This window comes from Trachypithecus francoisi, unplaced genomic scaffold (assembly GCF_009764315.1).
Source record: "Trachypithecus francoisi isolate TF-2019V2 unplaced genomic scaffold, Tfra_2.0 Lachesis_group2, whole genome shotgun sequence".
Taxonomy (NCBI): Eukaryota; Metazoa; Chordata; class Mammalia; order Primates; family Cercopithecidae; genus Trachypithecus; species Trachypithecus francoisi.
This window is the reverse complement of record NW_022681465.1, coordinates 130,794,732-130,809,924: the sequence shown is the minus strand read 5'-3', so window position 1 is coordinate 130,809,924 and position 15,193 is coordinate 130,794,732. Positions and strand designations below refer to the sequence as shown.

Sequence of the window (15,193 nt, the reverse complement as noted above, 5' to 3'; positions counted from 1 at the left end):
CTAAGTCCCACTGCCTGATTTTAATTTGATAGTGCCTGCTTTGTTTTCACAGTCAAAGGTCTCTCCTAGTATATCTATTTTTTTTTTTTTTTTTTAAATTATACTTTAAGTTCTAGGGTACATGTGCACAACGTGCAGGTTTGTTACATATGTATACTTGTGCCATGTTGGTGTGCTGCACCCATCAACTCGTCAGCACCCATCAATTCATCATTTATATCAGGTATAACTCCCAATGCAATCCCTCCCCACTCCCCCCTCCCCACAATAGGCCCCGGTGTGTGATGTTCCCCTTCCTGAGTCCAAGTGATCTCATTGTTCAGTTCCCACCTATGAGTGAGAACATGCGGTGTTTGGTTTTCTGTTCTCAGCAAACTATCGCAAGTATATCTATTTTTTAACCTCTGAGGATTACTATAGGAACATAGGGCACACAGAAATAAGATGCACCTTATATGTGATTGGATGTGGACTGAAGCACTAACAACTTTTTGTTCTAGCTCCAATCCCAGTCTCAAGTCAGCTTGACTCCTTTAAACAGTATAGTGAACTATTCTTGTATGTTGCCTGGGTTCAAATCCAAGCTCCACCACTTACTAGCTACATGGGTTCAAGAACTCATTCTGCTTTCTGCAAGCTTTTTTTTTTCTTTTTTCTTTTTGAGATGGAGTCTTGCTCTGTTGCCCAGGCTGGAGTGCAGTGGCGCGATCTTGGCTCCGCCTCCCGGGCTCACACCGTTCTCCTGCCTTAGCCTCCCGAGTAGCTGGGACTACAGGTGCCTGCCACCATGCTCAGCTAATTTTTTGTATTTTTAGTAGAGATGGGGTTTCACCGTGTTATTCAGTATGGTCTTGATCTCCTGACCTTGTGATCCACCTGCCTCAGCCTAAGCTTCAGATTTTTAACCAGTAAAAAGGAGATAATAATTGTAGCTGCCTCACAGGGCTTTTGGAGAGATTAAATGAGCACCCACTAGTATCCTATAAATATTAGCTATTGTGGTTACTGTCAAGAGTATTCAGGGACATTTTAACTAGGTGCCCTGGGGCAGCTTTACGAAGGGAATGGATGGCAGGCATGTTAAGGGATATGATGGTATCACACCAGGGTGTAAACTCCATGGGGGCCAGGATTGTGCCTTGCTCACTTATTTCCCTATCCTCAGTGCTTGGAACATAGGAGGGACCCATAAATATTTGAAGAATTAATGAGGCAGATGACCTAAGTTCTAGTCCCAGTTTTGCTACTTTTGGTCTTGGGCAAGTTATTTACCTTCTTGGATTCTGAGTTTGTACATTTATGAAATGAGGAGAAACAATCTTTCAGAAAGAGCTATGAAGCTAGTCAGCTGGTACTGTGTGCTTCCTATATGCCAGACACTGGCTAGGTATGTCCCAGGGGCTACATTGTCTGATTTTTCACAGCAGCCCTGGGAGGTAAGTACAATTACTGCTCTGTTTTGTAGCTGGTTAACTGATATTTAGAGAGGGCAAGAAATGTATCAGAGTAACAGAGCTACTGAGTAATGGAGATGAGGTTTCCAACCAGTTAGACTGGTCCCATACTCTGTGGATGCTCTATGCCTCATACAGACTCTGGAATAAAGCAGGAACTCAAAATGTAGCCTCTGCTACTGCTTTTGTTATTAGTAAGATTTTTTTTCCTGTGACGCTTGGCCCAAGGGAAACCTTCAGTCAGTCTAGTCATCTCTATGCTTATAACAATATATCCATACTTGAAAAAGCCCAGTCAGAACTCAGAGGCTGAGATTTCTCTGTGTGCTTGACACCCTGGCCAGCATACTGATTTGAAAATTGAAGCAAACACATGTCTTCAGAATGATTTTAGTCGGGCACTTCCTAGTAATTTCCACAGGCAGCCAACCAGGAAGGCAAGAGAAAGAGTAGGTTGACACCTCTGGAGAGCTCTGAGTGATCTGGCAAGATGGGGATAAAACATGGTAAAGGCAGATGCCTGAGCCAGACCCTGCCTCCCTGCTACGTGATGGCAAATTATAAAGTTGGGGTAAAGCTTGAGAGGGATAGGATCTTTGAGGTCATCTAATCCCAGTGAGGAAAGGGGACCAGAGTGACAAGGATATTCAGAGCAATGGAAGGGGTGGCGATGAAGGGTCACTAATGAAGGGACTACATGAACAACCCCCAAAGTGGGCACCCATGGTTTGTGCCAGGCCAGCATCTACTCCTCCATTTTTTGGTGACAGTTATCTTGGTTTGGGGAACCACCCACACAAGTTAAATATGTTGACCTGAAGCTGATGCTCTCCTTACTGCACTGTGCTATCACTGCTCAAGGCTGCCCTACCCTCTTATTAATAGATAAATCCTGCTAGCCAGTCCACACAAGAGTTCCTACACTTGCTTCCCACAGCTGCATTGGGAAATCCAAAGATGGAAGATGGAGCCTGAATTTCTCTAGTCTTCCAGCAAAGTTACATAATACAAGTACTTTTCTCTCATGGTAGCATTGTGGGACTTGTTCAGCTGAGATACCAAGTATTGAAGCAACGGGAGAATAATCAGAGAATTACACAGGAGGTGTGCCCAGCTGGCTATATGTTCCTGTTATTAATGTCACTATCCCCAACCTGGCCCCAGCAGTGACAACGTTGTTTTTTATAATCAGCAAAAAGCTACGAAACACCATTAGTGAAAGCCAAGTATTTTTCAAAACAATCCTCTAGAGGATATACTTATTGAAGCATTGTATGTAAAAGGAAAAGATTTAAATCAACCTAAACATTCATCTATAAGGAGCTGGTTACATAAATTTTGGCGCATTTCTACTATACAGTATTATGTGGCCATTACGAAGAATAAGTAATGGTTTTGTATACTAATATAACACAATCTCTAAGAAGTAACAGGTGAATAAAACCACCTACAGAGACTGGTGTATCACTTAGGTTATAAAAAAATAAGGGGCATCCACATGTGTATTTGTATGGATATAGACTCTCACTGGAAGGTACACACATACAAAGTGGTTGCTTTAGGGGAGGAAAGTGGAGAGGCTGTAGACAGGTTCTACAGAAAGCTTTTCAGTAAATATTCATAATGCATTAAACATGCTTTTTACCATGTCCATGTATTATCTATCTAAAGTAAACACATAAGTAATTTTAAAGCCATAATAAATAGTTCTTTATAAAGTATAAAACATCACTTGGAAGGCCGGGCGCGGTGGCTCAAGCCTGTAATCCCAGCACTTTGGGAGGCCGAGACGGGGGGATCACGAGGTCAGGAGATCGAGACCATCCTGGCTAACACAGTGAAACCCCATCTCTCCTAAAAAAAATACAAAAATCTAGCCGGGCGAGGGGTGGCGGGCGCCTGTGGTCCAAGCTACTCGGGAGGCTGAGGCAGGAGAATGGCGTGAACCTGGGAGGCGGAGCTTGCAGTGAGCTGAGATCCGGCCACTGCACTCCAGCCTGGGCGACAGAGCGAGACTCCGTCTCAAAAAAAAAAAAAAAAAAAAAAAAAAAAAAATCACTTGGAAACAGCATCTGAACTTTCCTCCATCTCTCAATCCCAATGAGGAGGCAGCATTTAAAAGCATTTTATTTTCTCCCACAGTGGAGACCACAGCTCCAAGGCTGGAAGAAAGACTGTTCCAATCCTACAATATCCTTCCTTAAGAGATTTGATGGCACAAAGTGAGAGGAAGAAATTGTCCAAACTCCTACTCCTACTCATTCAGTATTTCTTCAAAATCTCATAATAGAGCAAAGAAGAGGCTGAAAGTCAGTGTCTCCCCTCTTTTTTAAGTATTTGGGATGCAGAAGCATCCAACTGTATGTCCACAAGCCCACTTGATTGTCAACTGGGAAGTTATGGACCAGAGGATGTCACATCCAGAGAGAATCAGCTCTGGGCAAGACAATCCATTGTGGTGTGAATAACTTCTATTCATAATCACTTTTATCAAAAAAGATTTACTTATTTTAAATTACAAATATGTTATAAATACATATACACATAGTAAGGGCATATTCTGAAAAGTTATTGCTAATAGGGGTGCATTGTCAAAATATTTAGAAGACCACTTTTTGGCTAATTCCAGAGAGGCAAAAGGCACAGTGGCAATAACACCACTGTTAAAGTCAGGTGGATTTGTGTCTAAATCCCAGCTCTGTTCCTTGTTAGCTGTGCTACCCTGAGTGAGTGACTCTGCTTCTCTATGTCTAATTCATCAGTTATAAAAATGGGATAATAGTAGTAGGCATCTTAAGAGTGACCATGGTGAAGACAGAATGGAATAAAGCCTGTGCGGCATTGAAGCAAAGGGAGAATGATCAGAGAATTACATAGGAGGTGTGCAGAAGCTGGTTATGTGTTCCTGTTATTAATGTCACTATCCCCAACCTGGTCCTAGCAGTGACTTCATGGTTTTTATATAATCAGAAAAAGGCTGCTAAACAGCACCGGTGAAAGCCAAGTACTTTTCGAAACAATTCTGTAGAGGATATACTTATTCCTGCATTGTATATATAAGGAAAAGATTTAAATCAACCTAAATATTCAGAATGGCTCCTGCTGATTCCTACCCCCTAAGATTTACACCCTTGTGTCTTCCCCTGGCCTTGAGCAGATATAGTGACTTACATCAGTGAACATATTAGGCAAAAGTGATGGGATGTCACTTCTATAATTAGGTTACAAAAGATTGTGATTTTCGTCTTGCTAACCATCTCTCTTACTCTTTTTGTGTATATGCCCTAAAAGAGAGGGCAAGCTGGCAAGGAACTGAGGGAAGTCTCTGGAAAATGGCTGGTGAGGAACTGAGATGCTCTGTGCAACAGCCTTGGAGGAACTGAGTGTGACTAATCACGACGTCAGTAAGCTTGGAAGTGGATCCTTCCCCAGTCAAGCCTTCAGGTGAGCCTGCAGTCTTGGCTAATACCTTGATTGTGTCCTCATAAGAAACCCCTGAGACAGAGAACTCAGGTAAGTTGCTCAAAGATTCCTGACCCATAGAAACTGTAAAATAATATGCATTATTCTTTTAAGGCATTTAATTTGGGGGATAATTTGATATTCATCAATAGACAAATAAGGTAGCCTGCAAGTACTTAACAATGGATCTGTATAAAAGCTCAGTAAAAGCTGTGGTATGGAATATTACATAGCCGATGTATGGCTATGTCCTTATCTCATACCCATGGCAGACATCACTGATCACAAAATATTTTCTCTTGGTGAATCCAGATGCAGTCTCAGAATATTAACACTAAAGTCCAGGAAGCTATCAACTCTTCAAATAAAACCAATCCTGATCTAGTCAGTACTTATCATCTCTTTAATATATAATGTTCCTTTAATGGGAGACAAATTCTTTCCTTCATGGTGAGAGATAGTACTACAAATTATTAGAACAAATCTTTGAATGTATACAAAATATAAATGACTGACATTTCATTTCAAGAATATATTTTCCTCTAGAGGAGGGCAAGAGAGATTGAGAGTACTGGAAACCTTAAGAGAATGGAGGAGATAAGCCCAGAAGTAGAAGCTGGGAGCATGGAAGCTCACCTTATCTCTCTTTTTAAACTGTGATTTAGCCTTTTATTAGGGTTGCCATATAAATATATATTTTTTTTGGTGATTTCATAGAACATAATTTATTTTTTATACAATAGCATCATTTAATCACAATACTAACAATGTATTTGTTTCAGAAATGCAGGCAGTTGAGATTAACCATATACAAAACTATAAGGTAGTATGTTCAGACTTAAACATCTAGAAAATGGTTTCCAGACTTAAAAATAGTTGTTAAATCTTCTTTGATCATACTAAAAACTTCACTTCTATCTGTGCATCTCATTGGCGTTATTTCCAGGAACATTTTTTTCCCCTTTACTCCAGTGTACTGTGTAATAACTGGATTCCCAAACTGAACACTCCTGAAACTTTTTCTACTCAACCACAACAATATTTATTCTTAATTTCAATAGATACTTTTAGATTCCAGCAATTGTTTAGAATTTATGATCTACTCAGGACTATAAATTGTGATGGCATCATTAAAGCGACTACAGATTTTACTGCACGACATTCTAGGGAGGCTTTTTCCCTTGATTTCATAGTAAATGTGTCACATGGGTTGTATTTATCCAAATTCAATGCATAAAAGTAATAGCATGTTTATATCTTAAGGGCTGCCATTTTGAACAAATGAAGGAATGGAGGGGAAGTTGCTATGAAAATGATGAAATTGTCTAAGGAGTAAACTGTTTTGAAATAGGGAACATTTCCTTCAACTCAGTATGAAATGTGTTCTTTGCCCAGTACAATAATAGTGTGGACTATTTAAATAATGTACTTTTAGTATTTATGTGCTTCATTTTGTTGGTTAAAGCAGAGAGATCTCTTGAAAATAGGAAGAAATCCAGGTGAATGACCACAAGGAATTGCTCTTTAGGTCCATAACATGCATATGAAATACCTGGGGATGTTGAGAAAATGTGTATTTGGATTCAGTAGGCTGGTCTGGGTGAGGCCTAGAATTCTGCGTTTCTAAGGAGGTAGTAGATGCTGTGGGTGCTGCTGGTCTGCAGATCTCACTTTGAATTGCCAAATAGAAATCTCTCTTTTTCCTTGGGGATGTTTGAAAGATTTTTAGGTCAATGTTGCTCTATGTTCAGGAGCCTGTGGCGTTGCTGGTTTGTGATGGGTACAGGGTATCTGTTCAGTTAGCTCTTTTGCTGGGCACAGAATTGTAGACAGACATTAAGTGAGTTAGGGAAATTGAAAACCACCCTTGCTACTCTGGGAAGGATGACAAGAATTCAAGAAACTTAGGTAAGATCCTGAATGACATGATAGAAAACATCTTTGGAAATAGAAAAGGCAAATAAATATTGTTTATGGAAAGAGAGAAATATTTCATTTTTCCGTGTGTTTTGGAGCAACTCAAACTGGCACAACATAACAGAACCCATCCATTTTGCAATCTATAGAATTCAGTATAAAGTCACATATCCAAGTTTATTCCTATTTTAATTTTCATAATCGTACAGCAACCTATCTTGTTTAAAAATGGAAGTAAAATATAAAAATAAGTCAAATGCTGGTCATAAAAATAGGTGGACCTTGAGGCTGGGGTTGAGTGGTTTACGTTAAAGATAAACTCTTGACTGACAAGGATGATCCATTTACTACAACCTGCTCCTTATACAATAATTTCTGAGACAGAATTAATTTTTACCTTAGAACAGTAGAGTAACACCTAAAATTGTATGGTTCTATATTTCAATTGTTGTGGGATGGAAAGTATTATATACAAAAGAGATACTGGGGGTTGAGTAAGAAGACTGAGAAGATAACAGATTCCCTAGAATGTCAGTCTTTAGGAAGTTTCTTGAAAATCTTTTCCTTTCAGGAAATATTTTCTGTATAATTTATTCACTCTTTCACCCAAAAAATGTTGAAATGCAGTAATGTAAATATGTTAAGCACTTGCCACATATTGGTCAGTAACAGCAACAACCACCAGAACTGGCTCCTGCCCACAGGGAGTTTACAGTCTAGACAAGGCACAGATAGACACTGCTGAAGTAAACACTAAAACAAATCTAATGGTTGTCTGCAATAACAGCAGTTTTCTTATTGTTCTGTGACAACTCAGTATAAAAATGTGGCATCAGCAAAGGTCACATTTATTGCACTTTGTCCCCATTTTCTTCTTCCATACACACACACACTATAGGAGCCCAGCCTCACAGGCATATCTGAGCCCCCAGAAAGGATCATGCAGTATCAATATTCTAGTCCTCTGTGGTTCTTCCCTCCTGTCCCTGACCTATCAATGACTCTTCAAGGAGCTTACTAAAGAGACAACAGTATGTGCAGAGAAAGATCTCTGTGCACAAGTATGCTTTCATATAATTAAAAATAGTGATGATATAGCCAAGAATGACAGGTATAGTTTAAAAGAGGATTAAGTGAACAAATTATCAATTCCTGAGATGCAATACTAATCAATGGTAAAAAAATGACGTGTACGTACACACACACACAAATTACAAAGGAAATATGTCTGTAATATTGAGTTCACAAAGCAGGTTTGAGAATAGCTTGTATAAAAGGATCCCACTATGTAACACTGTATTCATGTGTGTTATGTGTTTATACATAACAGGTATTTCTATTATATAGAGGTATATACACACATATATTGCAAATTACATGTACACATGTAAGTTGTATACCTCTAGGGGGACTTTTTTTTTTAATTCAAAGGAAATTTTTTATTTTTATCTTCTTCCATAAGTTATTGGGGTACACTTTGGTTACATAAGTTCTTTAGTGGTGATTTGTAAGATTTTGGTGCACCCATCACCCAAGCAGTATACACTGCACCATATTTTTAGTCTTTTATCCCTCACCCTCCTTCCACTCTTCACCCCAAGTCCCCAAAGTCCATTGTATGATTCTTATGCCTTTGTGTCCTCATAGCTTAGCTCCCACATATCAGTGAGAACATAGGATGTTTGTTTTCCAATTCCTGAGTTACTTCACTTAGAATAATAGTCTCCAATGTCATCCAGGTCACTGCAAATGCCGTTAATTCATTCCTTTTTATAGTTGAGTAGTATTCCATCATATATATATACACACACATATGTATATACACATATATACACACACACATATATATATACACATATATACACACACACATATATATATATACACACACACCCACCCACCCACCACCCACCACCCACCACAGTTTCTTTATCCACTCATTGATTGATGGGCATTTGGGTTGGTTCCATGATTTTGCAATTGCGAATTGTGCTGCTATAAACGTGTGTGCAAGTATCTTTTCATATAATGACTTCTTTTCCTGTGGGTAGATACCCAGTAGTGGGATTGCTGGACCAAATGGTAGTTCTACTTTTAGTTCTTTAAGCAATCTCCACACTATTTTCCATAGTGGTTGTACTAGTTCACATTCCCACCAGCAGTGTAGAAGTGTTCCTTGTTTACTGCATCCAAGCCAACATTTACCGTTTTTTGATTCATTCTTGTAGAAGGACTTCCCTCTATGCATATATACACATCCTGTGTCCCACTTATCAACGTGGCTCATCAGGGAACTGAAATTGAGGAAAATAATAAGAGCTAATCCACCTTGGCCAGGTAGCATATTTGTACGATAGCTGGAAGCTTCAAAGCCCAAGTGGTCTGGATCTTTGAGGCAGATCAATAAAAGACAGATTTTGGGATAGGAAAGTCTTTCTGAAACTCTTGAATTACTTCCTATAAATGACCAAATATAATGCTATACACAGCTCACAGGAGACTCTTAAAAGTGAATGGTGAGATCTTGCGAAATGATCTTCTTTTGGCTGCACAAAGCAATTGCCTATACTTGAATGTTGGTAAGCAATGCTTGAGACAATGAATTTGAGAGTCCTTTTTAATAGAACGAACTCCTGCAGGTAATTTTCAGGCAACCACTCAAATTCTTTAGCTGAAAAACTAATTTTTAGCTTTTGTTTTCCTGTTGATGTGTTTTTCAGGCAGGTGGAGGATTTTTCTTAAGCATTCGGTATCTGCAGAGTTATGCACATCATTGTGAAGAGCCCAGACAAATTAGAAAGTCAAATTAGCAATGCATATTTAATACTGTTTTGTAGTTGTTGTTGTTTTTAAGTTGGCAGTGATGTTTACTCTTTGAGGGGGAGTTTATAATTATGCAAATTGGAGAAACAGTCTGCATATGGTATAATGATAATGCCTTGGGTTTTATATCTAGAGTCTTTCTTTCATTTTACCCATGACTGGAGGGGAGGTTAGCCAAGTCTGGTGCCTGCTTTCTCCGCCATGATGGAGTATATGAGGTCTTGGAACTTGAATAACTTTATAAGCTTTCTTCTTAGAGGAAGTACTGTTAAGATTTTCATAGTATCATCTTATAGTAGACACCATTGATTGCCTTTACAATTACTACTCATTCTTCCTTTATTCTAATAAGATTTTAATTTTGTTTATATATCCACTTTTCTCCACACAACCATGTAGTTCAGGGAATGTGAGTCCCATTCTTAACACCAAGAAGGGACTAGCAATTAGTCTAAACCAATCATGGTGGTTCCATTTGCTTTGCTAAGGACTGATTTAGGCAAGGGTGTGTAACACATTTCTGGCCAATAAATGTGAGAGGACGTTTGTTGGAGACTGATGAGACAGTCCATTGAAGAAGTCATAATCCAAGTCTTGGTAACATTACTGATTTACTCCATTGGCAATCTATGGACCTCTCTTACCTTAGGACTTCTTACGAGGGCCAAAAACTTTTTTCTTTTTATTAAGCCAACTTGAATCTGTACTTTCTGTTATTTGCAGCCAATAGCACATCTTAAGTGATATATACTTTGACAGGTCCTATGTTGTCTGGGGAATATATACAAGTTTAAGCCATCTACTTGGCAACTGACATACCAGATCAGTTGATGTTTACTTTACTGGCTTGGAGGAAGAAATAGCGGTGGTGTTTTTTTGTTTGTTTGTTTTTTGTTTTTTAAAATTTAGACTCAGAGGGTACACGTGCAAGTTTGTTTCATGGGTATATTGAGTGGTGCTGAGGTGTGGGCTTCTAATGACCCCATTGCTCAAGAAGTAAACATAGTACCTGATAGGTAGTTTTTCAAGTCTTGCTCCTCTTTCTCCTTCCCTCATTTTTGAATTCCCAGTGTTTATTGTTCTCATCTTTGTGTCCATGTGTAAGAAATGGTAGTTTCTCATCTTGGCAGTGGAAAGGAGTTCACATCTCCACTAAATGAGACGAATAATAGGAAAAACTACTTACCCTTCACACTGTTGCTTTCATTGAAACAAATGTCACCAGTCGGTTCTGATTCTCTTGTCAAAGGAAGCCTGCATGACACAGGAGAGAAAAGAAATACAAAATGTACAATCTCATTTTAGTATCAGCAATAATCCAGTATTTTGTCCTTTTCTCTTTAACTGGATGGCTTTAGCTTTAGACACACTTTACAGAGCAAGTGGAATAGATTCCCAGGGAGTTGTCTCAGTGGAAACATTTTATTCCTACCAGGGAATCAGGTCTGCTACTTTATCTTCCACCATACAGAATGCAAATTATGTTCCCAGAGATCCTCAGCTAAATGCCTAATTGTTCCATGAAATGTGTGCTGGTCCAGCCCCTCAGTGCATTTCATCTTTTTTGTCACATTGACTGGTTTCAGAATGGGCATGGGATTTCAGACCAATGAAAGTCAATTCTGAAACTTGTGTTGAAAATGTAGTAGAAGGTCTCTTTCTACTGTACTGGCAGTGATGAAGATGGAGACCTAGAGCTGCTGGAAGCCAACATGGGAAATCAACACTGCAGTTTTGAGCGAGAGATACCTAGCTTTGATGTTATTTGGACCCCCAGATTTAACTATGATTGAGCTTTTCAGTTGTGTGAACCAACACATACCCTTCTCTGCTTAGGCTAGTTTTTGTTTTTCTCTTAAGCCATTGGGTTTTCTGTTTTTCTTATTAAAAAAATCCTCACTAATATAGAAAACAGTGCAGGTATGATAATTTTCACTTCATAGAGTATGAATTAGAAGCTCAGAGAGAGGTCACGGTGGGAAAATTCAAGATTCCTATTCAAGGGCTCCTTCCATTCCATTCTACTGCCTGACTCATTCAGTAATTCATTACAGTAGCATGGAAAGAGTTGACACACTCATTGCTAGCTTTACTGACTTTAAACATTTCCTCTTTGGAGACAATGAAGTTGTCTTCCACAAGGCTACCAAGTGAGATAATCTATATTATTTTAGCAAGGTAAAGATTATTCACACGCATATGCACACATACATACTCTACAAAAGGCCATGGTAGGTACTTTAGATTTGGGCAGAAGAGCTCCCTATAGGGTCTGTCCAAGATGCAACTTGGTTCTTGTTGAAACCCTCACTCTCCAGGGGACATCTGAGCTAAGTCAATGGACAGCCTCGGCCTCCTCAGTCTTGTCCTGATTTTGGTCATCTGCATGCCAGCTCTATGGTGGCCTGTGACTAATCACAAACAAACTCTCCACCCAGCTGACTGAGCTGCCTAGGGCCCAGTTCATTCTCAGTGAGTCACTAAACAGAGATCACAAAGAGAAAGTCCATAGCCCAAATCCTGCTCCTTGATGGGTTTTGACACAGACACAGACACACACACATACACGCGCATGCACACACACACACGTTATTTGAACTACATTCACACATTGAAAATTTTTACTTAAGAAGGTTAGATTTCAGCTTCACATAAAAAAAATTCCAAAAACCTGTCAACATTATTTACATTCCCACACAATGACACAAGCTGAATCTGAGTGGTGTCTACAGGGTTCAGGCAGGGCACATACTTCATTCACCTTATTTCCTCATCTGTCCTCTTTTACTCATTTCTGCCACATACCTGGCTGTGTTTTCAACCCCTGCCCTAACCTTCCTACAACCTGTTATTGTTGGCTAAGCTAACTGAGATGCCACCTTGCCCTCCAGTGGCCGTGTCCGGAAGCAGCCTGGGTCCAGCCAGGTTTCGACCTCAGCCTCCAGTCTCTCCATAAATAAAATGGCACCACTGTGTGACTTTTTAATTTTCTCTTATCCTTGTTAAATCTTCCAAATTCTCTGTAGAAACTAGGAATTATCTATTTAAGTCAGAAAAATAAGTTAATAAATGCTCTTGTGAAAATAAAACTTCCCTGTATCCTGTGTGGGGGGCAGGAATTTGGGGAGGCTGTATGGTGGAATCAGCTAGGCACTGGAGGAGGTGTCAGAAGATTGGGATACTCTGTGATCTTTTATACATTATTTCTGTCTCTTGACCTCGGTTTCCCTATCAAATAAGGAAGCCAGGTGTGCTAGATCAGAAGTTATAAGCTGGTGGCCCCACAGGCCATATCCAGCTAATAGATGGTATTATTCCCCCTTATTAATTAGATGCCAACAGCTAAAAAGAATGCTTCAATTAACAATCCAGATTACAGACTTCTTGGAACTGTCTAGCAACAATCAACAATGGTCCAGTGATGGTTAGACGGGATAAAGTTTTGCCCCAGTTCTCACCCACTTCCTAGAGGTAATACATTCACTTTCACCACCTGTTTTGTTACATTTCCCCCTGCCATTATAGGCATTTGCTCTTCCTACTCTCCAGTGAGATGACCTCTAGAAACCCTTTAGCCCTCATTGTGTGAGTGGAGGCTGGTGCTCTGAGGGTTAGAGACAGACAGTCTGGAGAAAAGGAAAATGTTCTGAGCAAAAAGCTCACCCTGGGACATTCCAGTAAACCTTAATGAATTGCTCCTCCTCCCTACTTGGCCAAGAGTTGGAACAGCAAGATGCCTAGGCCTTTATGAAGGTCCCACTACATGGTTAAACCTAAAAAGGCAACAGCGGGTTTTGAAAGTAGAAATATTCTTCCGTTGGGGTTGCTAGCTGATTCTCTAAGTAATTTGCAATTCAAGTGTCTCTTTGTTTTGTATGAAAATTTGCTGCTATCTGGAAAGTGGGGAAGAGCTAAATTGCATCCTGCTGGTTTTACTTTGGCTGTATCAAAAAAGAAACTGTTAATCTGGTTCCATAATTAACTTTCCTATTCTAAAAAGGCCCTGGGAGAGAGTCCAGAGGGTGGCTGTCAACTCCCTGCCTCTCTTCTCAATAACTCCTTTCAATAGAATGCCCTGAAAGGAGAATGATTCCAGGTGGGGATTGGTCTTGATTTTCTAATTTTTCTTCTCCTTTATCACCATCCAACCACTATTTAGTGAATAGCTACAGTGGGTAAGGCACTGTGCTGACCAGTTGTGGGCATAAAAATAAATAAATCCCTGTGGAGCTGCCAGAGAACATAAGTAAGTTAACTTTCCATCCATCCATCCATCCACTCATTCATCCAAAATGAATGAGCGGATGAATATAGAAACAGGTTTCTATATTATGCCAGACACTGTGCTAGGCATTGGTATGTGAGACATACAAAGATGACTTAATCAACATTCAAGAATTCTAAAGTGAAGAGATGAATTCTGACTAGGGTCTCAATAGCTGGCCTCATGGAGAAGATAGCATTTACATTTACGTTAGCCCATTGATATTTATGTGCATGCATGCATGAGTGCACACACCCTCGTGTACATGCACACATGTACATGTGCATGACATGCTGGCGGGATAGGCTAATTGATTCAAGTAGAGGCATGTAGGCTGGGAATTCAGTTTGACCATCACTGGGAGACCCCTTTAGCAGTAGAAGTGGGTTTGAACTAACATTAAGTGCTAACAAATTTGAGTACAGCCATGCCACGTTTAATAACAGGGATATGTTCTAAGAAATGCATCATTAGGTGATTTTTTTATTGTGTAAACACCATAAAGTGCACTTACACAAACCCAGATGGTAAAGCCTACTCTATACCTAGGCTATATTGTCTAACCTACTGTTACTAGGCTACAAACCTGTACGGCATGTTACTTTACTAAATACTGTAGGCCATTGTAACAAAACAGTAAGTATTTGTATATCTGAACATAGAAAAGGTACAATAAAAATATGGTAGTGTAATCTTATGGTACCACTATTGGGTATGTGGTGTGTTGACTGAAATGTCATTTTGTGGCACATGACTGTACTGCTAGGCACTGTGCTAAGCATTTGCATCCATTATCTTAATGAAATTTCATGATGCCAAGCATAATCATTGGCTACAGACTACAGATAGGAAACAGACTTAAGGAAGTTCCCAGGGAACACATTGACAGAATAGATAGTGGAGGTGAGACCTGGGTTCATGTCTGATTTTAAGCACAAGGTTTAACTTCTAGGCAATATAGCCAAGCAGGGGGTTGGGGATGGGGAACCAAAGTAGGACTTAGGTACCTGTCAACCAATCAAGCAGTCAGTCAACAATGTATTCATTTATTCATGCAAATACTGTATATGTTCGCTGAGTACTCTGGAGGTTGGGTGTAAAGAAAACAAAATAGGCAAATCTCTTGTCCTCTTGGAGCTTCCGTCCTAGGGACCTCACACTGAAGTGCTTCCCTCCTCCAAAGTGCACAAAGGAGAAAGTACAATGAGGCCAGAGTTAATCTCCAAGTTGATCCCCCAGAGGACTACTCATTGGCTGACCTTTGCCTAGTTCC

General features: G+C 39.7%; 1 protein-coding gene across 1 annotated transcript in view; it reads right to left on the bottom strand.

The window, feature by feature from the left end:
• ATP10B (ATPase phospholipid transporting 10B (putative)) overlaps nt 1–15,193 on the bottom strand; it is a 280,240-nt gene that overhangs the window by 212,613 nt on the left and 52,434 nt on the right. The window contains exon 2 of the mRNA XM_033180385.1: nt 10,666–10,910. The gene's annotated coding sequence lies outside the window, so the exon portion shown is untranslated. The remainder of the gene's footprint in view (nt 1–10,665; nt 10,911–15,193) is intronic.